General features: G+C 42.5%; 1 protein-coding gene across 1 annotated transcript in view; it reads right to left on the bottom strand.

Moving 5' to 3' along the window:
- Nucleotides 1-2,989: 2,989 nt before the first annotated feature.
- Nucleotides 2,990-24,099, bottom strand: part of SCAF8 (SR-related CTD associated factor 8) — a 220,414-nt gene continuing 199,304 nt past the window's right edge. The window contains exon 23 of the transcript XR_004380172.1: nt 2,990-3,392. The gene's annotated coding sequence lies outside the window, so the exon portion shown is untranslated. The remainder of the gene's footprint in view (nt 3,393-24,099) is intronic.

Below are 24,099 nucleotides of genomic sequence, written 5' to 3'. Positions count from 1 at the left end.
GTTTGGAATTTTTGTGTTTTTTGTGAGTGTTTTTTTTTTTTTTTGTCTGTGTTTTTTGTTTTGGGGGTTTTTTGTTGTTGTTGTTGTTGTTACTGTTTCTATGTTTTTCCCCTTTCTTATATTGCGATTTTTCACACTATTTTATAAAATTTATTTTTTTCTCAGTTATACAAGTAATATGTTGACTGCACAAACTTGGAAAAATACACACAACCCAAATACCTCCAACTCCCCTAATCTTCTAGGGACGGCTTCCCTTGATAGCCAATTAATCCGAGTGTGAGCCCCCGTTCCATGTGTTATCGGTCTGGGTCCAGTCAGGAGAGAGAAGCCACCCAGCAAAATAGTTTAAAGAATCTTTAACTACAACAGGATTTGGAGCAATGAGGGATGGGCAAGTAAGAAGCAGAGAAAAAAGAAAATAGGTATAGCAGATAAAAGGATCTAGGCACAGCCACTTCTGCTAGGGCAGAGACAGAGCACCAAAGGATGAGCCTCCTGCTCCCCCACAGTGAGACCCACACCCTGCTGGGGGAGAGCATGACCATGGCTCATGGAACAGCAGAGAAGTCACTGTGGTATCATGCTGGGAAATTTGCTGGAAATCCATGCTCTGCAGTTTGCTAATAATCTACCCCAAGGTTGTGAGGAAAGGTGCTCACAGGGCAGTGTCTCCTGTAAGCGCTTCGCTGCAAAATCACCCAGAGAGGAAGGGGCTGGGAGACACTGCTCGCTGCCCCCCACTACAGGGTCTTGGTGCTAGAGACAATGCCCAAAATGCGGGAGCCTCCAAGCAAGGGCATGGCAGCCTTGGGCAGAGCTCTGTCCTCCTGCAGTATCTCCCCCACACCGCATAGTGACAGGCAGAGGATATTATATAAAAGGCCCAGATCCATTTTTACGGAGAAGGCAAAAAGGATGAGTTTGGAACTGAGGGTCAATGAGGAGGTAAACAGCACACTAGGCAACCTCGAAGAGTCCAGGCATAGCCACTGGCCCTCCCCAAACACACCTGCACGTCCCAGATGAACACGGTCAACGTCTATGAATCTTGTCCCCCAGCTGGCCATTTTGTTCCTGGCGACCAGGCCGCCTCCTGCAAGCAGCCTCAGCCTTTCCCCTCTACAGCTTTGCCCCATCTGGAGGCAGGGAAGCCTCCTCCTCGAGTTCCTCCCAGCACAGCTCTGACCGAGTTGTTAGGCTCAACATGATTGAATAGAAGCCTTGGAGAAACCAAATGGGATTACAGAAAGGAAAAGAAAAAAGTTAAAACCTAACAATGGTCCCCCAAATATGAAACCATCCACAGAGCTCCGTACTGCATGTCTCTCTCCTTAGCCAGAGCCCCACATAGGCCACATGGTGTGCCCCCCACCAGAGTCCCAGCTGCAGTGCCATGAGGGCCTAGTGAGGGGGAGACAACTTTCTCTTCACCTTCATCTAATCCCGCTCCATTAAATACAGGATAATCCGCAGAGATGCAACTTTGTCTACAGTAAAGATGAATGTACATGTTACGTTAGGAAGAGAAACTTAGTCCCCCAGTACCCGAACTCACTTATTAATTCACTTAACGGAGCATCTCCTCAGCACCTGGCACTGAACTGGGCGGTAGAGATATAATCTTTGTAATTGTTACAATCTGAGGGAGAGCAAATCACTTTACAAATCACTTTTCAGATAGTTCTTTTTTATATCTCTGCTTAAGATGCAAAGCATATCATAATGAATTAACCGAGCACTAAGGAATTAGAGAGGGGCCCCTGGAGAAAGCAACACTTAGCCGAGCTCTAAAGGACTGAATTGGAACATTCTAGAAAAGGGGGATGGTGAATTTGAGGTTCTGCGGTGGGGAAGAGCTGGGCGGTTCTGAGAAAGGGTTTAAGGACAAAGCACCAGGAGATGAGACCAAAGGGACAAGTAAGAGGCCGTCATGCATGCTCATGTAGGCATGTTAAGAATTTTGGATTTTATCCTTCCAACAATGAGAACCCACTGGAGGGTTTTAAGCACCAACCAGTCTAGCTAGGGGTGGAGACCAGACTGCAAAGTACAGCTGGGAAGGGCCTGGGGAGAATGTATGAGACTAGTGCTGAGAGCAGAGGTTGGGCCTGGAGACAGAGACTGAGAAGTAACTTGTCTGTAGACATAAAGCATAGCCCCGGGTGTGGTCGAGGTGGCCCCGGTAAAGACTGTGGACAGAAGAGGCAGAGCTCTCCCAAGTTGGGGTTGGGTGAGCAAAGAGGACTGAGAAGGAAGCGCCCGTGGGATGGCGGACAATCGGGAAATTACACCTCATCGTCGTTAAATGGCAAGATCAGCTTCCCTGTAGAAGAACCAAAGGCCCAATCAAAGCAAATCTACTCTCAAAGGTAAATTCAAGTTTCCATGCTTGGCAACGACAAGAACAGCATGAAGGATTTAAAAAGGCAGCCCCGCTCTCCTCGCCGTGCACTCACTTCAGAGCCTCCAAACTGATCACCCGGTTTCCTATTTTCTGAAACGTCAAAAATAATAGTGGCGACAATCCCACTTCCTAGAAATACCCATTTTGTTATATTCTCTGACAGAATCTTTACTTAAGTTACCCAAATCTAAACTCAAAGTTAAAGATCATCCCCAATTCACCTTTCCCCCCGCATTTTCTGGCATCTAGAAGGTGCCTAGCTGTGTTTACAGAACTGAATTTTGTCTGCAAATTCTTTCCAGGGTTGTGCAGTATTTCTGATAGAAGGACAGTGAGCTAATGGTGTCAACCAGCAAATCACCCTTCCCGAGTTCAACGTCAGCAAAGGTTTTCTTAAAACACCTTCGCTTTGGGAAGATCCTTTTTTTTTTTTTTTCTTTTTTAAGTTGTGGCTTTTTGCTCCTTTTTCACCCTTTCCTGGCACCTGAGGAAAGAGTCTTCCTCCTACATAGTGTCTGTGCTAGAGCCCAGACCCTGCAGGTTATAGAACCGACGTCCCACATGCACACACACACACCCGACACCGCTCAAGAATGGTTGTGTTTAATCCATAGCTCCATGGAACCCAAAAGCAGTATTACAGCCCGTGGGCAAAAATGAGGATTCCTATACTTGCGCTAAGTGCTCTTCTGTTCTTCATGCCCTTAATGTGAACAGGCTACCCACACTCTTCCTCCCAGCAACTCCAGGATCTAGTAGGGAGCCAAAGAGCACCATGCCTCTAGTCCAGCTGTCCCTCCAGCAGAGGCAGGCCACTCCACCCTGTGTCAGGCTACTTTTGGAAAAGTCGAGAGTTCTAGAAGATAGCCTCTTCAAGGAAGGGCACATCTCTCTTTTCTGAAGATAACTTGGTCCTTCATAAATGGGTCTTTCCTCAGGCTGTTTGGGAACTTGCATGATTTACTTCACTGCATTTTTCTAATTCCTGAAAGAAAGCAAGCAGAGGCTTGACACAATCCCAAAAATCTGTCTTTAAGCCCAAACTCTAGATCCACCCTCTAGATCCATCACCATAAACCATTTGCCTGTGTGTCTGGTGTGCATTTGAGAGGTAGAGCACTGCAGTGGGCGCCCCACACACATGGATGACGGGTCTTCTTTCTCCTGGATTCATTTGACCGGTTTTCCTTCCCACTGCCAAGTTCATTTTTTAAAATCTTTTTTTTTTTTTTAATTTGAATCCAGTGTGCCTAACATACTGTTACATTAGTTTCAGGTGTATAATAGAGTGATTCAACCATCCTGTACATTACTCATTGCTCATTGTAAGTGTGCTCTTAATCCCCTTCACCAATTTCACCCATCCCCCACCCACCTCCCCTCTGGTGACCATCAGTTTGTTCGCTGTAGTTAATAGTCTGTTTTTTTATGGGTCTCTCTTTTTGTTTTTTGATTCTTAAATTCCACATATTAGTGAAATCATATGGTATTTGTTTTTCTCTAGCTTATTTCACTGAGTATTATATCCTCTAGCTCCTCCCATGCTGTTGCAAATGACAAGATCTCATCCTTTTCAGGGCTGAGTAATATTCCTTTGTATACATATACCACATCTTTATCCATTCACCTATTGAAGGACACTTGGGCTACTTTTATATCTTGGCTATTGTAAATAATGTTGCAATAAAGACAGGGATACATATATCTTGGGAAATTAGCGGTTTTGTTTTCTTTGTATAAATACCCAGCAGTGGAATTACTGGATCATATGGTAATTCTATTTTTAATTTTTTTTCTATTTTTAATTTTTGAGGAACCTCTATACCGTTTACCAGAGTGGCTGCACCAGTTTGCATTCCCATGAACAATGCACAAGGGTTCTTTTTCCCACATCTTCGTCAACACCTGTTGTTTCCTGTGTTTTTTATTTTAGCCATTCTGACAAGTGGGAGGTGGTATCTCATTGTGGTTTTGATTTGCATTTTCCTGATGATGAGTGTTATAGAACATCTCTTCATGTGTCTGTTGACCATCTGGATGTCTTCTTTGGAGAACTTCTGTTTGTGTCTTCTGCCCATTTTCTATTTGGATTATTAGTTTTTTAGGTGTTGAGTTGTAGATGTTCTTTATATATTTTGGATATTAACCTTTTATCAGAGATGTCTTTATAAATATCTTCTCCCATTCAGTAGATTGCCTTTTAGTTTAGTTTTTAAAAAATTTTTAGACTTTTATTTTCCAAAACATGGATTACTTCTGTAAACAAGGGGAAAAGTTAGAAAAAGACCCTAAATATCATATTGAGACAAGCTTAACAGCACTTTTTATTCTTTTATTTTTAAGACTTTCTTTTTTAAATTTATTTAAAAGATTTTTTAAGATTTTATTTATTTATTTATTTGACAGAGATCACAAATAGGCAGAGAGGCAGGCAGAGAGAGAGAGAGATGGGGAAGCAGGCTCCCTGCTGAGCAGAGACCCTGATGCGGGGCTTGATTCCAGGACTCCGGGATCTTGACCTGAGCTGAAGACAGAGGCTTTAGCCCACTGAGCCACCCAGGCACCCCTAAGTTTATTTAAATTTTTGATAGTTAACATACAGTGCAGTATTGGTTTCTGGAGTAGAATTCAGTGATTCATCACTTACATACAACACCCAGTGCTCATCATAACAAGTGCCCTCTTGATTCCCATCCTCCATATAGCCCATCACCCACCCACCTCCTCCATCAACCCTCAGTGCTCTTATGACTTGTTTCTCTCCTTTTTTAATTTTCCCCCTTCCCATGTGTTCTTTCTTAAGTTCTATATATGAGTGAAATACGTGGGATTTGTCTTTCTCTGACTTATTTCACTTAGCATAATACCCTCTAGCTCCAACTATGTCATTGCAAATGACAAGATTTCATTCTTTTTGATAGCTGAGTGATATTCCATTGTATATATGTATATCTTCTTTATTCATTCATCTGTTGATGGACATTTGGGCTCTCTCCACATTTTGGCTGTCGTAGATAATGCTGCTATAAACATCAGGGTACATGTACCCCTTTGAATCAGTATTTTTGTAAACTTTGGGTAAATACATGTAGCGCAATTGCTGGGTCATAGGGTAGTTCTATTTTTGAGGAACATCCATACTGTTCTCCAGAGTGGCTATAAGAGTTTTCCTTCCCACCAAGTTATAAGATCGTTCCCCTTTCTCCACATCCTCATCAAAATCTGTTGTCTCTTGTGTTGTTAATTTCAGCCATTCTGACAGATGTGAGTGACATCTCATAGCTTAGTTTGTTGATTCTTTCCCTCAGGGTGCAGAAGCTTTTTTTTTTTTTTGAATGCCAGTAATTCATTTTTGTTTTTGTTTCCCCTGCCTGCGGTGACATGTCTAGTAAGAAGTTGCTAAGGCCGAGGTCAGAGAGGTTTCTGCCTGTGTTCTCTAGGATTTTGATGGTTTCCTGTCTCACACTAAGGTTTTTCATCCATTTTGAATTTATTTTTGTTTATGGTGTAAGTGGTCCAATTTTCCCAGTACCTTTCGTTGAAGAGACTGCCTTTTTTTTTTTAATTATATGTGCTGCCGAAGCAAGCACAAGACTGACTTTAAAAAAAAAAAAAAAATTTTATTTATTTGAGAGAGAAAATGACTGCATGAATGGAAGTGGGGGAGGAGCAGAGGGAGAAGGAGAAGGAGACTCCCTGCTGAGCAGGGAGGCCCCACACAGGGGCTCCATCCCAGGACCCTGAAATCATGACCTGAGCCAAAGGCAGATGCTTAACTAAGTCACCCAGGTACCCAAAGAGATTGTCTTTTTTCCACTGGATATTCATTCCTGCTTTGTTGAAGATTAGTTGCCATATAGTTGTGGGTGCCTTTTAGTTTTGTTCATTGTTTCCTTTGCTGTGCAGAAGATTTTATTGTGATATAGTCCCACTAGTTTATTTTTGCTTTTGTTTCCCTTGCCTCAGGAGACATATATAGAAAAAAGTTGCTATGCCTGATGCCAGAAACATTACCACCTGTGGTTTATTCTAGGTTTTTATGGTTTCAGTTTTCACATTTAGGTCTTTAATCCATTTAAAATTTATTTTTGTTCATGGCATCATAAGAAAGTGGTTCACTTTCCCAAAACCATTTGTTGAAAAGACTTCTTTCCCATTGCATATTCTTTCTACCTTTGTCTAAGATTAATTAACTATATAATCACAGGTTTATTTCTGGGTTTTCTAGTCTGTTCCATTGATCTATGTATTTATTTTTGTGCCAGTACCATACTATTTTGAATACTACAGTTATATATTATATCTTTACGTCTGACATTGTGATACTTCCAATTTTGTTATTCCTTTCCAAGATTGTTTTGGCTATTCTGGGTCTTTTGTGGTTCCATACATATTTTAGGATTGTTAATGCTACTTCTGTGAAAGATGCTGTTGGTGTTTTAATGGGGATTGCTACAGATTGCTATCAGTACTATGGACATTTTGACAATATTTATCCTTCCAATCCATGAGCACGGAATGTCTTTCCATTTGTGTCATCTTTACTTTCTCTCATCAGTGTTTTATAGTTGTCAGAGTACAGGCCTTTCGCCTCTTTGGTTAGGTTGATTCCTAGGCATTTTATTATTTTTGGTGTAATTATAAATGGGTTCATTTTCTTAATTTCCCTTTTTGCTTGTTAGTGCTTAGAAATGAGATGGATTTCTGTGCATCGATTTTGTATACCACGACCTTATTGAATTCATCTACCAGTTCTAGTAATTTTTTTGGTGGAGTCTTTAGGATTTTCTATATATAGTACCATGTCATATGCAAATAGTGAAAGTCTTACTTCTTCCTTACCAATTTGGATTCCTTTTAGTTCTTTTTCTTGTCTGATTGCTGTGGCTGGGACTTCCAGTACTATGTTGAATAAAAGTGGTGAGAGTGGGCATCCTTGTCTTGTTCCTGACAATGGGGAAATGCTCTGGTTTTCACCATTAAGTATGATGTTAGCTGTGAATTTTTCATAAATGGCCTTTATTATGTTGAGGTATGTTCCCTTCAAAACTACTGTGTTGAAAGTTTTTATCATGAATGGTTGTTGTACTTGGTGAAATGCTTTTTCTGCATCTATCAAAATGATCATATGGTTTTTATCCTTTCTCTTATTGATATGGGGTATCACAGTGATTGATTTGAAAATATTGAACCATCCATACATCCCAGGAATAAATTCCACTGATCATGGTGAGTGATTTTTTAAATATATGGTTAGAGTCATTTTGCTAGTATTTTGCTGAGTTTGTTGAGGATGTTTACATCTATGTTAATCCAAATTATTGGCCTACAGTTCTCTTTTTTGGTAGTATATTTATCTGGTTTTGATATCAGGGTAATACTGGCCTCATAAAATAAATTTGGAAGCTTTCCTTCCTCTTCTATTTTTTGGAATAGTTTGAGAAGAGTAGGTGTTAAGTCTTCTTTAAACACTTGGTATAATTCACCTGTGAAGCTGGACTTTTGTTTGTTGGGGAGTTTTTTGTTTTTTGTTTTTTGATTACTGATTCAATTTTTTTTTTTGCTGGTAATTAATCTGTTTAAACTTTCTATTTCTTCCTGGTTCAGTTTTGGGAGATTATATGTTTCTAGGAATTTATCCTTTTCTTCCAGGTTGTCCAATTTGTTGGACAAATTCATAATATTCTCATACATAATATGAGAATATTCTCATAATATTCTCTTACAATCTTTGTATTTCTATGGTGTTGGTTGTTGTGTAGCCCCTCTTTCATTTCTGGTTTTGTTTGAGTCTTCTCTCTCTCTCTCTTTAAGGAGTCTAGCTAAAGGTGTATCAGTTTTGTTGATCTTTTCTAAGAACCAGCTGGTGGTTTCATTGATCTATTCTTTTTTTTTTTTTTTTTCATTTCTTTTTTATTTATTTCTCTCCTAGTTTTTATTATTTCCTTCCTTCTACTCTTTTTAGGTCTTGGGGTTATTCTTCTTTTTCTAGCTCCTTTAGGTGTAAGGTTAGGTTGTTTGAGATATTTCTTTCTTCTTGAGGTAGGCTTGTATTGCTATAAACCTCCTACTTATAACAACTTTTGTTGCATCCTAAAGATTTTTGGACCATTGTGTTTTCATTTTCATTGGTCTCCATGTATTTTTAATTTCCTCTTTGATTTCTTGGTTGATATATTCACTGCTTAGTAACATGTTATTTAACTTCCATGTATTTGTGTTCTTTCTAAAATTTTTCTTGTTATTGATTTCTAATTTTATAGTGCAGTGATCAGAAAAGATGCATGGTATGACTTGTTTTTTTTTTTTTTTTAAACTGGCTGAGATATGTTTTGTAGCCTAATATGTAATCTATTCTGGAGAATGTCCCACATGCACTTGAAAAGAATATGTATTCTCCTGTTTTAGGATGGACTGTTCTGAACTATCTGTTAGATCCATCTGGTTCAATGTGTCATTCAAAGCCACTATTTCCTTGATTTTCAGTTCGGATGATCTATCTATGGATATAAGTGAGGAGTAAGTTATATCTATGGATATAAGTGAGGATATAAGTGAGGATATAAGTGATCTATCTATGGATATAAGCTTACCATTACTATATCACAATCGATTAGTTCCTTTATGTTTGTTATTAACTGCGTTTTGGATTTGGGTGCATAAATATTTATAATTGTTATATCTTCTTGTTGGATTGTCCCCCTTATGATTATATAGTGTCCTTCTTTGTCCCTTATTATAATTTGTTTTAAAGTCTATTTTATCTGATACAAGTATTGCAATCCCAGCTTTCTTTTCACTTCCATTTGCATAATAAATGCTCTTCTATCCCTTCACTTTCAATCTGCATGTGTCTTTAGTTCTAAAATGAATCTCTTGTAGGTAGCATATAGATGGGCCTTCCTTTTTTATCCATTCAATCACCCTGTGTCTTCTGATTAGAGAATTTAGTCCATTTACATTCAAGGTAATTATTAATAGATATGTACTCGTTGCCATTTTATTACTTGCTTTACAGTTGTTTTTATAGTTCTTCTCTGTTCCTTTCTTCTCTTGCTATCTTCTCTCATAGTTCATTGGCTTTCTTTTTTTATAAGATTTATTTATTCATTTTTGGAAAGAGAGTATGAGTTGGGGGGGGAGGGCAGAGGAATAGGGAGAGGAAGAGGGAGAAGCAGACTCCCCGCTGAGCGGGGAGCCTGTCCCAGGGCTTGATCCTAGGCCCCTGAGATCGTGACTGAGCCAAAAGGCAGATGCTTAACTGGCTGAGCCACCCAGGTGCCCAGGGCCTGCAAAGTTTTTGCTAAAAAATCAGCTAATAGCCTTATGGGGTTTCCCTTGTATGTAACTGTTTTCTTTTCTCTTGGTGCTTTGAAAATTCTCTCCTTATCACTACTTTTTGCCATTTTAATTATTATGTGTCTTGGTGTGGACCTCCTTGGCTTGATTTTGTTTGGGGCTCGCTGTACCTCCTGCATCTGGATTTTTGTTTCCTTCCCCAGATTTGGGAAGTTTTCAGCTATTATTACTTCAAATAAATTTTTTGCCCCCTTTTCTCTCTCTTCTTTTTCTAGAATCTCTGTAATGCAAATGTCATTATACTTGTTGGTGTCACTGAGCTCCCTAAAACTTTTTTTCTTTTTTTTTCCTCTCTCCTCTTCAGTGATTACTTTCCATTACTATGTCCTCCAGGTCACTGATTCATTCTTCTACTTCTTCTAGTCTACTACTTATTCCATCCAGTGTATTTTTTTTACAAGATTTATTTAGGGGCACCAGGGTGGCTCAGCTGGTTAAGTGTCTGCCTTGGCTCTGGTTGTGATCCCAGGGTCCTGGATTGGAGCCTCATGTTGGGCTCCCCTTCTCCCTCTCCTGCTCCCCCTGCTTGTGCTTTCTCTCTCTCAAATAAATAAATAAAATCTTTTTTTTTTAAGATTTATTTATTTGAGAGAGAGTAAGCACGCATACAAGCTGAGGGAGGGGCAGAGGAGAGAGAGAAAGAATCTTCAAGCAGATTCCCTGCTGGGCACAGAGCCCAATATGGCGCTCGATCCCAGGACCCTGAGATCATGACCTGGGCCAATATCAAGAGCTGGCCGATCAATTGACTGACACACCCAGGCGCCCCTCCCCAGTCAGTGTATTTTTAATTTCAGTTATTTATCTCTTCATCTCTGATTGGTTCTTTTTTATGTTTTCTGTCTCTTTGTTAAGGGTCCCATTGAGGTCCTCCACTGTTTTCTCAAGTCCAGTGAGTATCTTTGTGACCATTACTTTATATTCTCTATTGGGCACATTACTTATCTCCATTTCATTTAGGTCTCTTGCTGTCATTTTGTCTTGTTCTTTCATCTGGGACATATTCCTCTGTCTCATTTTGTCTAACTCTCTGTGCCTGTTTCTATGTGTTAGGAAAGTCACCTACATCTCCTGTTCTTTGCAAGTAGTTTTGTAGAAGCGCTTCTGTAGTGCCCTGTGGCACAGTGTCCCCTGTTCACCAGCACCTGGCACATCAGGGGTGACTCCTATGTGTGTTGTGTGTGCCCTACTGTTGGGCTTTAGCTGCTTTTGCCTTCAGATCAGTTGTCTGCAATGGCTCTCTTTGCCTGTTGTGGGCAGAAGTGTGTCCCTGTGGTTGTTAGTAAGCCAGTCTGGGGCTGTCTTGTGTTTGAATCGAGTCAGACTAGACATTTGCCAGCGATGTGTTAACACTGAACTTCAGGGCTCTTTCTCCATGTTGTGACAAGAAGCTTTTGTTGGTGAGTAGGGCCCGCGATCTGACCAGATGTCTGCTCTCAACCCACTGTTGGGACTGGGTGTACATGGTCATCTTTCACTCTTCTCAGGCTGGGAATCACCTTACAGTGGTGCTGGCCACTGTCAGGGCTGCCTGAACACTGCCGGGCCTGTGGCCCCACTTTGGATGGGATCCAGACAAGTGTGTATTGGAGGAGCTGGGTCCACAGAAGAGTGCAGCAGCTGGGCTTGTAGTGCCAGCAAGGTCCTTTGCTCCCAGAGAAGACCCCCAGTGATCCCTTCCATGCAGCATACACTCTGAGATTAGTAAACAAATCTCCTGCTCATATACCTCAAGCAACATTTTTCAAACTATTTCTATGCTGTATCTCCACAGGGCGATTCGCTGTGCTGTCTCTAAGTTAACTATTTTCTGAATCCAATAAAGTGCCTATTATAATGCTATACACCTTAAGGATGTCCAGTCAATTCTTGCTCACCAGATGGTTGTATAGCCAGCATTTCTTTTCACTGGAGCTTTCAGCATAGGAAATGTGTTTGCTGAACCCATAAAATTTCTGTGAAATGCAAAACTTACAAAACACAAGCACAGCTTTTTTCTCAAGTTTCCCTTTACGGCCCCGAGTTCCACTTTCTCAATCCCCTTATCCAGTGACACTTGCTCTTGGACACCAACACAGCTTCTCTGGTTGGACACTTCCTGAATTCCTTTTACTTCCTCCCAGCCCTGTTCATTATGTTCAGACATTTCCACTCTCCCCTGAGCAGCATTTTCTTCCTAACCTTCTATTAGGGTCACGCTACTGCTTCTTCTTATCGGAAGCATTTGCATGTGGCATCTGGATGCCACAGTTCTACGTGGGCAAGAAGAAAGGAGAAATAGATACACTTCTGCTTGCTGACAAAGGTAGCTCATGCCACATTTGGAGTGGAGGGTTGCTGGCATGGAGTCAACTGATTATGGATGGGATCTTTAGATGGGAAGTGATTTTTTTTTTAATTGAACTACCTAGAGAATGGACTTGGCCCAGATATTAGACTAGCATCTTTCTCTTTGTAAGCACAGGTATGAGATCTGTGCAGGTGCACTGCTATATAGTTGAAGAGGCATGCATGAACTATTTTGTACCTCCTTAGAAAGTTATAATTTGGTGATGATATAGTACTTGGGTTGGGGTACAAGCTAGGGTATTCAAAACAAGGGTATTAAATGAGCTAAAACCTGACCTGGAGCTCAGATTTATATGCTTGTCAATTTTTTTAAAGTCCAGTATATCTCAAAAGAAAGAAAAAGTCTTAGGTTACCCTATGACTATTATAGTGGACATTCAACAAACGTGTTATATATATATATCAACTATTCATATATATATGGGATATATATATTTGCATGTCAGTACATATAGACTTACCTGATTCACTTAATGGCCTTACCCTATTGCATTTTTGAAAAGGAGTTTACAAACATTAGTAATAGAATGAGAAAATGATGTCAGACAGAAAAAAAAATCTGGTTTTTACACTTTGTGTCTAGAATATAACCTAAATACTTATTGAATTAACAGATACAGAATTAATGAATCTTTGTTGTCTTAAGTTAGAGCAATAATACCTTAAGTGTGTAGCTATTCTTTCCCTTTTTTAATCCAAACTTTCTAACTCTAAGTTTTAAATAAGCCACAAGCTTTAAAATCCAAACTTCAGACTTTTAAATTAGATACAGTTTTCTATAGGACTACTTATAACCTTTCTATAAGAGATGAGATTTATATCTTTACACTATAAGGAATAGGTTTCCATTAAAAAATAAAAAACAAATTTGCCATTAACATTTTCTCTTCTAGATTATTTTAAAATTACCATCAGTATCTGCTGTGATCTCTCAAAGGTACAGGACTGATGACATCTTTCTGCCGTGAATTTTTCTCCAATGTTGAATTTTTAAAATACTGGTATTTTACCATTTTTCTAAAAAGAAAAGAAAGAAAGGAAATAGAGCTGTTGTCTATTCTTTATGTCTCTGGAATAGTTTACTTCCTTTCTTACCCCACCCGTTTTACCCACCCCTCCCAAGAAAGTATGGGGAACTACATTTGTGTATTTTATTATTCCGTCATTGGAATGAGTCTCTGCAAACACGCTTTCCCTTGTGGAATTCCCTAATAAAAACAGACAGTCTGTTTTAAACAAGCAGCCATGAGATCGGAAGATGACACAGAAGCACAGTGCGGGGGGGGGGGGGGGGGGTACTTTTTCCCTCTCACCTCACAGCCTGGCTGTCTCTATCATCTGCAAATCTCTACTCCTTGCCAGCAATGCCACAGATAATTTATAAAACAATTTCAGTTCCTTCTACTGAGGTAGACCCAATTTATCACATGTTTTAGAAAATTTCTTTGTTAAAGCACCATTTCCTATCACAAGATCTTGTTAATTTATGCGGAGTCCTAACAACCTGGAATTTAACTGAGAAATGCACCCCCCTCAACTATTATTATGAGCCAGCAGCGTTCCTGTCCCTACCTGCTCACACAGAAACCTGAAGGCAGTCCAGCTTTGCCTACTAGAGAAGGAAGTGGCTGAGAAATCTGCCTTTTGTCATCACAATGAGGTCATGAGAAACAAGCCGTTTTGAGACGAGCACTCTCCTGTCTTCCCAGCACTGTCCCGAGGGCCAGCTGAGCAGTGGGGGGGAGGACTGACCCCAGTGATGCAGTGGTGACCCTACACGCGTCCAGCTCCTACGAGGAGTAACTGAACAAGCAGTGCGTCAGAGGGTCACCCAGACCGTCCGGGGACCATAAGCCCCATCTATTCCTCCTGAAAGTTACATTTTATTCCCATTTTCTTTCCGTCCAACACAATTTCAGCAAAACACAGACTTACAAGTGGAGAAGGACAAAAAAACAAAGTTCCAGAGATTGAAGCCTTGCTACCTAACTCCCAGCCCCTGCTCTGTCCACACCCACCTCGCCATTCTGCCACTTCCCTGGACTGCCTCCTCCTCTGTCTTGCTCCCTGCCTCACTCAGTAGTGTACCTCACTCCCACACAGCTCGGAGCTGCCTCTGACCTTTCCTGACCTTCATGCCCACAACAATTTGTTCCTCCAGCCTTCTCCGGGTCACCTCCTAAAAAGCGTCCAAACCTCTCCTCCTCTCCACCATTCCCACCGGAATGGGAATGGGCAGAAGCCCCGACAATCCCAAGGTCCTGGTAACTCTCTGATGCTTTGGGACCTGGCAAAGTGGCATCTGTCCATGAATACCTCCCAGGGTCTGTCTGGGTGGCACCAGCTCTGTCCTTTCACTGCATTTTGAGGATTTGTTCCCCTCCCTAACTAGCCACAGACTCTGGGATGGGGGTATACTCCTCATCTGGGAAATGGGACAGTAACATTACCTGTCGCCTTAGGCAGTAACAAGATGCAAATGAAAGACGTTATCTGCAGCACGGAGCTCAGTGCTTGGCAGAGGAAACGTTCAAGAATCTCCTCTCCCCAATGTCTACAATAGCCAAACTATGGAAAGAACCTAGATGTCCATCAACAGACGAATGGATAAAGAAGATGTGGTATATATATATACAATGGAATACTATGCAGCCATCAAAAGAAATGAAATCTTGCCATTTGCGACGACGTGGATAGAACTAGAGGGTATCATGCTTAGCGAAATAAGTCAGTCAGAGAAAGACAACTATCATATGATCTCCCTGATATGAGGGAGAGGAGATGCAATATGGGGGGTTAATGGGGTAGGAGAAGAGTAAATGAAACAAGTTGGGATTGGGAGGGAGACAAACCATAAGTGACTCTTAATCTCACAAAACAAACTGAGGGTTGCTGGGCAGAGGGGGGCTGGGAGGGGGGGGGTTATGGACATTGGGTAGGGTATGTGCTATGGTGAGTGCTGTGAAGTTTGTAAACGTGGAGATTCACAAACCTGTACCCCTGGGGGAAAAATATATATATATATATATATGTTTAAAAAAAATAAAATTATAAAAAAAAAAAAGAATCTCCTCTCCCTGGGCGAGTAGATGGTGAGGGTTTGGCGGTTCCCGGACCAGGACTCAGAACATCCTAGGGACTTGAGGGCCGCTCGCCACATGAGCAGGCAGTTCCCTGATGGAGCTGGTCCATCTCTTGCTGGACACACACATGTTGCAAAGTCCCACTCAGAGACGTGGCCACGGGATGCTCAGCCCCCTGGGCGGGAGTCTCTTACTTCTTCCTGGTCCATCACGTTAATCTCCTCTATTCATTACCATAACTAGGTTCTGAAAAATCTCCTTTTTTCCTTTTCCCCTTGCATCGGGAGCTGCTTGTGTGTAACTCCTCTGCAGGCTCGAGTTCACCTTCATCGGAGAGTGGAGATAAGGAATGTTGTCAGAGCTTTTTAGATAAATGTCAACCCCTAACCCTCTCTGCCCCCAGAAGTTACATGGTTGGCAGAGGCTCCCCTTTGATAAAAACCCAGTGCCCTTCCTTTCTTGGGTATCTCATGCTGCATCATGCCAGATGTGATTACACGAGGAGATGTCTGTAAAGCACCGGCCATCATATGTTTTCAGGGAAAGTGAATGTGTGTGTGTGCGTACCCGTGCACCTATGTGTGTGTGCGTGCACTCTTGTGGCACAGTGTAACAGCGAACGGCCCCTACTGGAGTCAGAATGTCTGGTTTAAATCCTGCCTTCATGTCTTGCACTCGTTTTGTGACCCCTCCAAGCCTGTTTCCTCATGTGTTGATGGTGATAATAATAGAGTGCGCCAGATGGGATCAGCTGGGGAGTAAATGAGTTCCTACCTTGTAAAGCACACAGTAAGCACCATGTGTCATACAAGCTACAAACAATTACAGAATTCTTTTATGCTGATGCTTGCTTTTCAATATATTTTCAAACACGAAAAATACATAATATGTGGCACAGTGTGGGCTTTGTCCAATGCAGGAGTTCTTTATTGCTCTCTGATGGACTGATATCTGAATTCACATTCACAACACAGTCCTGGATCACTCCGTGGAACAACACAGATGATTTTAGCACAAAACCAGCATTGCGTAAAGAAACTCAATTGTCTACTAGCCTAGGGAGAGGAAATTCAGAGACCAAGGATATACTAACATTTATTGAGCATTTACTCTGTGCCAAGCCCTGAGCTCAGTGATTCAGATAATGTATTTCATTTGCATCTTGTAACTGCCTCATTAGGTAGGTGACACTATTGTCCCATTTCAAAGATGAGGAGATACCTGGGTCATAAAAAGGGTAAGCAACTTGCCCGCAGTCACAGAGCTGTCTCCCAGCTGACGCAGAGTGGATAGGTCAGATCACTAACTGCATGGGGAAGACGGGACTCCTCATTTTATTAATGAACTCCTTTCCATTTGGAAAACAAAATTCCAGATTTCTATGTTAATTATCATTGTTACCACATGGATGTTTATTAAATATTAGATGTTGATTATAACGACCGAGCCCTAGACCACATTGGGAAGCTGACCATGGCCTTCTGGGTCCCTTCCCCAATACCTCCTCTAGGTCCCAGGATAGAAATCACACAAGAAACAACCACTGGCTGTTGCTAAAAGCTCACACCATGAACCTTCTCAGGGGACATTGGTGTTTAATTGAAAAACTGACGATGCCTTTGAGAATGAAAGGAATAATGAAACATTGTGGACTCTCAGACATTCATATGAGCAATGAGGGCAATTTAATAGAGGAGGCCTCACCACAGCCCGTCAATCACTCCGAGAGATCGACCCTAATGGTACACATTTATATGAGGAAAACATTGTGACTGCATCGAGTACTTTCTGTAATTCCGTTCCTGGTGAGACCTTGGCCCGAGTTATCTCTTATTGCAAAGTTCACATGGTTGTAAACCGTATCCATTTCCTCAATTGGTGTCAGTCCTGACTCAAGCAAGTTTAGGCTAGTCATGAAACAAGAATCAGAAAAGCAAAAGCCCCCTGAGCCTTGCCATGCTGGTGTGCTTAAGGTAGATATAAACTTGAGAGCTCCTATGTGGAGAGAGGCAGATCTGCACACTGAGGACATGGGGTCACCTGAATTCCCCTCACAAGGAAAACATGCGCTCAGATCCTGAGTTGAATATAAAATGTGGGGACAGGTACAGAAATCTAATTATCTTTCTTCTTCCCTTCTTGAACTCAATTCAGTCCACCAGACCCTATTTCTAGTTAGTAGTTGTGTTAGTTTGCTAGGAGGTGGCAACAAGTCACCGTACACTGGTGTCTTTAAACAACAGAAATCTATTCTCACACAGTTCTGGAAACTAGAAATCTGAGATCAAGGTATCAACAGTGCCATGATCTCTGTTAAGGCTCTAGGGGACAATCTGTCCCATCACTTTCTTTTAGCTTCTCGTAGTTGCCTGAAATCCTTGGCGTTCCTTGGCTTGTGAACACATCACTCCAACCTCTGCCATCCGGTGGGGTTCTCCCTGTGGGTCTCTGTCTCTTCTCCTCTTCTAGGGACACCAGTCATACTGAATTGGAGCCCTCTCTAATGACCTCAACTTAACACGGTTTCATCAGTAAGACCCTATTTCCAGATAAGTACCAAGAGTCAGGACTTGAGCATATCTTCTGAGGAACCATGATTCAAGCCACAACAGGAGAAGGATACTAAATGTCATCACCAAAGAAATTCAGTCCCTTCCAGTGTAGAAATCTGGTCTCTTTCAGACACTTATTTTGTTAATTTCAGATGCCCCCTCCCCCCCAGTTCCCTGCTCCTTTTCTCCTCTCTGGATATGAAATAAGCAATAAGCTCCAGGAGGCGGCCAGGTGAGGGATTCCTTTGAATGACAGCAGAGCCGGCCTGGCATGAGGGATATGTGATTGGCACACACGCCTTAGGGCTCTGAGTCTATCTAGCCTGGACCTGACATCACACTTGGACTTTATGGTAAACAGCACCGCACAAGCCCCACACAGGCTCCCACCAGCAGGACTCCAAAGGGTGTGCTCCTGTATCAACCTAGAGGCCTCTTCCAGTCTGCTGGGCCATTTTTGGCCCAGCCCTGTGCCCTTCTTTGGGCAACAGACAGGTTTGGGAAGTCCCCCTCCCAGAGCACTTGGGGCCTTTGGGATACACAGGACTTAAAAGCTGTCCTCTGCTTCTCAGTCTAAAGCTGTTTGGGGTTTTGTTTTGTTTTTTTCCAATTCACTGCTCTACTGGATGGGGGCTTCTCAAGAGGCCCCAATTTCCTCGGGGCTGACGCCCAGGACACTGCTTTGGGATCTCCAGATCTTCTCTAGGTTATTTTATCCCCATCCCCAGGGACAAGGGCACAGCCTCACACAGCAACCAGCTAAACTCTCTGATCATCTCTGTATCCCAGTTCTCCCGGCCCTGTGCCCCAGCCCAGGACAGGTGTTTCTCTCCAGTCTCAGACCACGTTTGCCCATGGGGTCAGGGGTCATTGTCCTTAGGATAACACACATGCTTCTCTATTCTACGGTTTTCCTTTGAGATGACCAAAAGTTCTTAACTTCATGCTTCTAGAGATGGAAGAAGAGCTTATAATAGACCAACCCTTCGGAAGTGAAAAACTAGCAGTAAATCCGGATAAACCATCAGGCACACAAACTCATGTTCAGAGTCATTAAAGAGCCGCCCAGAAACTGAGGTCTAGGACCAAAATCTCTGAGAAAAGAGAATTCTGGAGAGAGGAGCCCACAATTCAGCTACTTTTTCTCCTAGAGACGTTTGCTGATCACTAAGCTACAAAGACAGCCAGAGAGAAGGTATCTGCAAGAATTGGGCCCCATAAAAGTCTAGCATCCAAGCGATGCATAGAACTTAGACAAATCAATTAACTAAAACAATCAGTCATTGCAATTAAAAATGGGCAAAAGATTGGAAAACTTACTATACAAAAGATACCCAAATAGCTCATTAACATGTGAAAAAATATTCTACATCAGTCATCAGGGAACTAAAAATTAAGACAACAAAGAGACCCTAGAGTATGCCCTCCAAATGGCTAAAACTAAAAAGACAATCATCTCCAGTGTCAGCAAAGCTGTGTATATAAGGCTCAGAACTCCTGTGCGAGTATAAATTCATACAGTCACTTTGGAAAAACTTTGACAGAGACTACAGAAATTGAATCGATGCGGAATTTAGGATCCTGAAATTCTACTCCCATGCATATACCCAACAGAAACACACTTAAATGTGTTCAGTGTTAGGTATAAGAACATTTATAGCAACATCACTTGTATGTGATAGTCCAAAGAAGACACAATCCAAGTGTCCCTCAATAGCAGAATGGAGCGAGTGTGACACATTCATATTATGGAATACTGCTCAGTATAGTAAATAAGTCAACTCTTGAATGAATCTTACCAACATAAGATTGAGAGAAAGGAGCCAGGCATAAATTAATTGGTACTATGTAGTTCCATTTCTAGAAAGTTAGAAACAGGTGACACTAATGTCTGGTGTAGGTGTTGGGATAGTGGTTGCCTCTGGTGACTGGGAAGGGACCAGGGAAGGGAGATGAGCCGGTAGTGTTCTATTTGTTGAACCAGCACGTGGTTACACAGGGTGATCATCAGAGTAGATCCGCAAAGCTGTATCTGAGAATCAGTGCCTTTTTCTGCGTTGATGTAATTTTAATTAAAATGTTAGAAAACCAGCATTCATCACACAGACTCTTGACATCAAACATCAGAGCTCTAGCTTTTAAGGTACTTGGTCTTTGTGTAAGAAAGGACAGAAACACCATTAGGACTGGAATGGGTTTTTGGATCTCAGCATTAAACCCGATCGCATTTGCCTGTTGGCAGGGCCTGCTCACGCTCCCCACCTTCAAACTCAAGTTCTTGAGGTGAAATACCACTCCACCTTCATGGGCTCACCTCCAGATTTTGATTGTTTCAATTGGCTATTGAATCTTCTTGGGAGTCCCGCCAGAGTCCATCAACCCAAGGACTCCTTCTGCCCCAAAAAGCAAACTTGCTCTCAGTGTCCTGCCTCTGGCAGAGAGGACACAAAGACAGCAAGCTCCTCGAGACCAAGGACCACCACTCCCAGACCTGACCTCTCTAGCCACCTTGATCTTCCCTTATTTTCCTTTGTACCACGCTGTCACTGCATAAAACATCCCTGGGGTGGTCAGCTGCCTTCTGATACTATAGCCTGTCTCGGTGACAGGACTGTAGGGTCCTAAAAGGCAGGACAGTGCTTCACACTCTGTTTTCAATGCCGCAGCCTTGGCACGGTTTCTTGAGCAAAGCCGCTGCTCAGAAGTATTTTCTTGTCTCCATCCTGGCCCCCTGAGGGGTGCCATTGGGGGGAAGGAAGAATAGAAACATCCTGAGCTCAGCTTAAACCTTTTGATACAAGAATCTGCCACACTCACGTGACTCAAGGCATCATGATACAAACGCGTCTGCAGGTCCCACGTGGAGAAGCAGCAGAGTGGGGTAACTTCATGGAGAAGCTGCAGCCTAGAAGCAACGGGGCACCCAGAGAAGGACCTCGGGCTTCAGCAGTGCTGGTGGCTCTGGGCTGCGAGCAGATCCTCAGAGCTCCTCCCTGATGAGGAAAGAGCCAGGGTCAAACCTTGGTTCTACTCAAGAGTATCATTACTGATGACAGAGGGCACTCCTCGGTGGTTCCAGCATGCCAGGTGTCCCGCTATCCAGGCTCATCTTCAAATCAACCCCAAAGGGTAGAAACTGTTTTGCAGATGAGGCAACTGAAGCCAAGACAGAAGAAATAATTTGTCCAAGTTTTCATGGCTAATAGAAGTCGTAAAGTCAGGGTTCAAATCCAAGGTTCTTGTGCTCCAAAGCAAGGGCAAAGGAAAACATGAACATATGGGTCTAGTAACTAGTGAAAGCAGCCCAAGATGTGACAAGAGGTACACACAAATCACTGTCTACCAGACAGACCAAGTGCCACAGGAAGAGAACAAGTGTCATGACTGTTTTTTGGCTGCAGGGGACTCCATCAGGAATACTAAGGTGAGTAGGGAAATTTTATCTCCATGTTACAATATTACGAAAGACTGAATTTTCAAATTGGAGGCCTTTTCTATAACGACACAGCGGGGCTGAGCAGACACTTTCAGAATTCCTCCTTGCAGAGGAAAGATCTTGGATTTAAATACCAGTGGAGTATAATTGAAAAGCTAGAGCTGCCTGGAGGATGTCCCCTCCTGGCCACGCCTTGGCCAGGTCCCTCCCAGCACCACAGGCAAGACCCTGAAAAGACCTTGGGGGCCTCGGTGCTCTCCCAGTGCCCTTCTGGCCAAGGAATGTTCGTGAATTTTTATTGCACTACAGACAAACTCTTATCTGTTCAAAAGGACAGCAACATGGGAAACACCGCTTCCATAAATGATTGTGGGTTATATTATCTATAGACAATAGTAATTTTCTTTTTTAAAAAAGTAATGATTTCACTGTCATTGCCATATGTTTGCTATAATATACCATTTGTGGAAGCTGCTACAAGTTGCCCCCCAAAACTTCAATATTTGCATTCAGCCATTTATATTCATACTTAGGCACCGTGGTTTACCCCAGAATGGCTCTTGTTTGGATCTTCCCATTTTAGAGGAAGGCCTATAGATTTAGCGCCAGCTTAAAGTACCAAAATTTGGTCATGGGAAGACATGAGGAAGATTCCTATCTAAGCAATATTTACAATTTATTTGTGCAGAGCACTTTTTTCTTGGAAGTCTTCTGAGTTTACAGTTCTTTTATTGAGGCTTTATTTGAATGTCTGGCCCATAGATTCCCAACCTGGGAGCTGAAACATTCTTCTATGACCACATTTTCATAAAAATAGTGTGATATCAAGACGCAGAACCCATTGCATCTGCCATTTTCTCAAACAGGGCTCCTTTATTTACGTATTCCTTATTCATCAACTAAGGATGTACTCTGTGCCAGGCACAGCACAAGGCCCTGAAAATAGAAAGACATGGCTTCCACTCTAGAGGACGTTCCAGAGCACGATGAGTAAGGCTTATCCCACTCTCGGACATTTTGGGGGCCAAGGAAGTGGGGGCAGCGACACCTAATACCTAGCATGCTGTAGTTCAAGAGGGAAGCAAAGAAGCCCGGCCCGGGGAACTGGAGTCATGTGTCCGTCATCAGCCTGGAGGCTCGCAGACAGTTACGGCCCAAGTGGAGCATCTCTACCAGAAGGCCTGTTTGAACTGCCATTAGAAAGGACACGGGGTACTTTGTAAAATATCTAAGTCTTACACCAGAGCCTGAATCAAAGGGAAAATACAAGATTATGTAGCATTTCAAAGCTTAGTTCTTCAACACAATCTCCAAGGTGATATGGTCTTCCTGTGTTCTTCCTGTGGTTTTGTTTTCAGTTACTCCCAAAAATACATAGATATTCTTTTCTTTTTAAGATTTATTTATTTATTTGAGCGAGAGAGAAAGAGAGCACACGAGCCAGGGGAGAGACTCCCAAGCAGACTCCACACTGAGCGTGGAGCCTGATGAGGGACTCAATCTCAGGAGCCTGGAAACATGTCCTGAGGTGAAATCAAGAGTCATACCTTCAACCAACTGAGCCACCCAGGCGCCCCCTCGACAGTATTAAAATGAAAGGGACAAATGTGGCTGTTGATCCGGTGGCTGTGAAAAATGGTGACAACAAAATTAGACAAAAGGAGCAGAAAATATTCCAGATAATAAGAGGATGAGCAAACGGCCTGAACAGCTTCTCTGCTCACATCCTTGCTGAGGAAATGCGGAACCGCTGGATATGGTCCCTAGTCAAAATAAACACGTGGGCTCGCACCCTGCTTCCATTCGTTTCTAGCTGCTTGACTTCAGATAAATTCCTTCATTTTCCTTAGGCTTCTTCAGTTTCCCCATATGTAAAGTGGGGACAGTCCTACATCACTGGCTTGTCGCGGAGAGTTAAGTGTGGTGTTCAGGGCATGGCCCCGCCAGGACTCATATATATGTATATTTTAATACATTAACATCATTAGTATTTAAATATCAGGTTTTTCAAAATTATAACTGGTATTATGTGTAATTTATTAGATATATGGAATTTTGAGAATTCTCAGATGTTTTGAAGGAGGTGATTTTTCAATATAAAAATTTTAAAAAGCTGGGCGCCTGGGTGGCTCAGTGCATTAAAGTGTGGGACTCTTGATTTCGGTTCAGGTCATGGAGATCGAGCCCCCAGAGGACTCAGTGCTGGGCATGGAGCCTGTTTAAGATTCTCTCTCTGCCCCACCTCCCACCTCCACTTACACTCTGTTTCTCTATCTCTCGCTCATAAAAAAATAAAACAAGCTGGCCTGTACCTGCTTTTAACAATCGCACTGCACGGTCCTGCGTGTTGGAGTCTCTGCATTCCTCCGCGGAAGTGTGAAACATTCATAAAAAGCAAACGCAGCCATGCCTCAAATTACCGCCCCACCTCCCACACGCACATATGCTTTTCTACTTCCAGCAGCATGAGTCTAGTTTTAGTCTTTGGAAAAAGCTTTCCCAATTATATGAAATCAGTCATTTACTGCGTAGTAAGAAGGCACCAGAAAAGAGCATTCAGGATTTCTATTTCACGAGCAATGCTGGGAAAGGTCTGGAATCGGAAGCAGGAACCATGTGTCACCACGAGCGCCTGGAGCCACCCGCACCTGTTTCCCACCCAGGGCTGCGCACGGCCCCTCTGATTCCCGCCGTGGCATTTCTTCCTCACCCGCACGACAGTTTGCCCGATGAAGGAGGCATGAGCTCCCATTTCTGCCAACCTTCTGGGGAAAATACTCCCTGCCTCTCGTGGTCCCGCGGGAGGGTCAGCTCACCATTGAACTGGACTGCGGAACTTTGGGTATTGCTTTACATACACAATGAAGGAAAAAGAATTTTTTGAGTTGTTTTAACTTAGTAATCATGACAGAG

This window comes from Lontra canadensis, unplaced genomic scaffold (genome assembly GCF_010015895.1).
Source record: "Lontra canadensis isolate GAN:19392208 unplaced genomic scaffold, GSC_riverotter_1.0 scaffold92, whole genome shotgun sequence".
Lineage (NCBI taxonomy): Eukaryota > Metazoa > Chordata > Mammalia > Carnivora > Mustelidae > Lontra > Lontra canadensis.
This window is presented reverse-complemented; position numbering and strand designations above follow the sequence as displayed.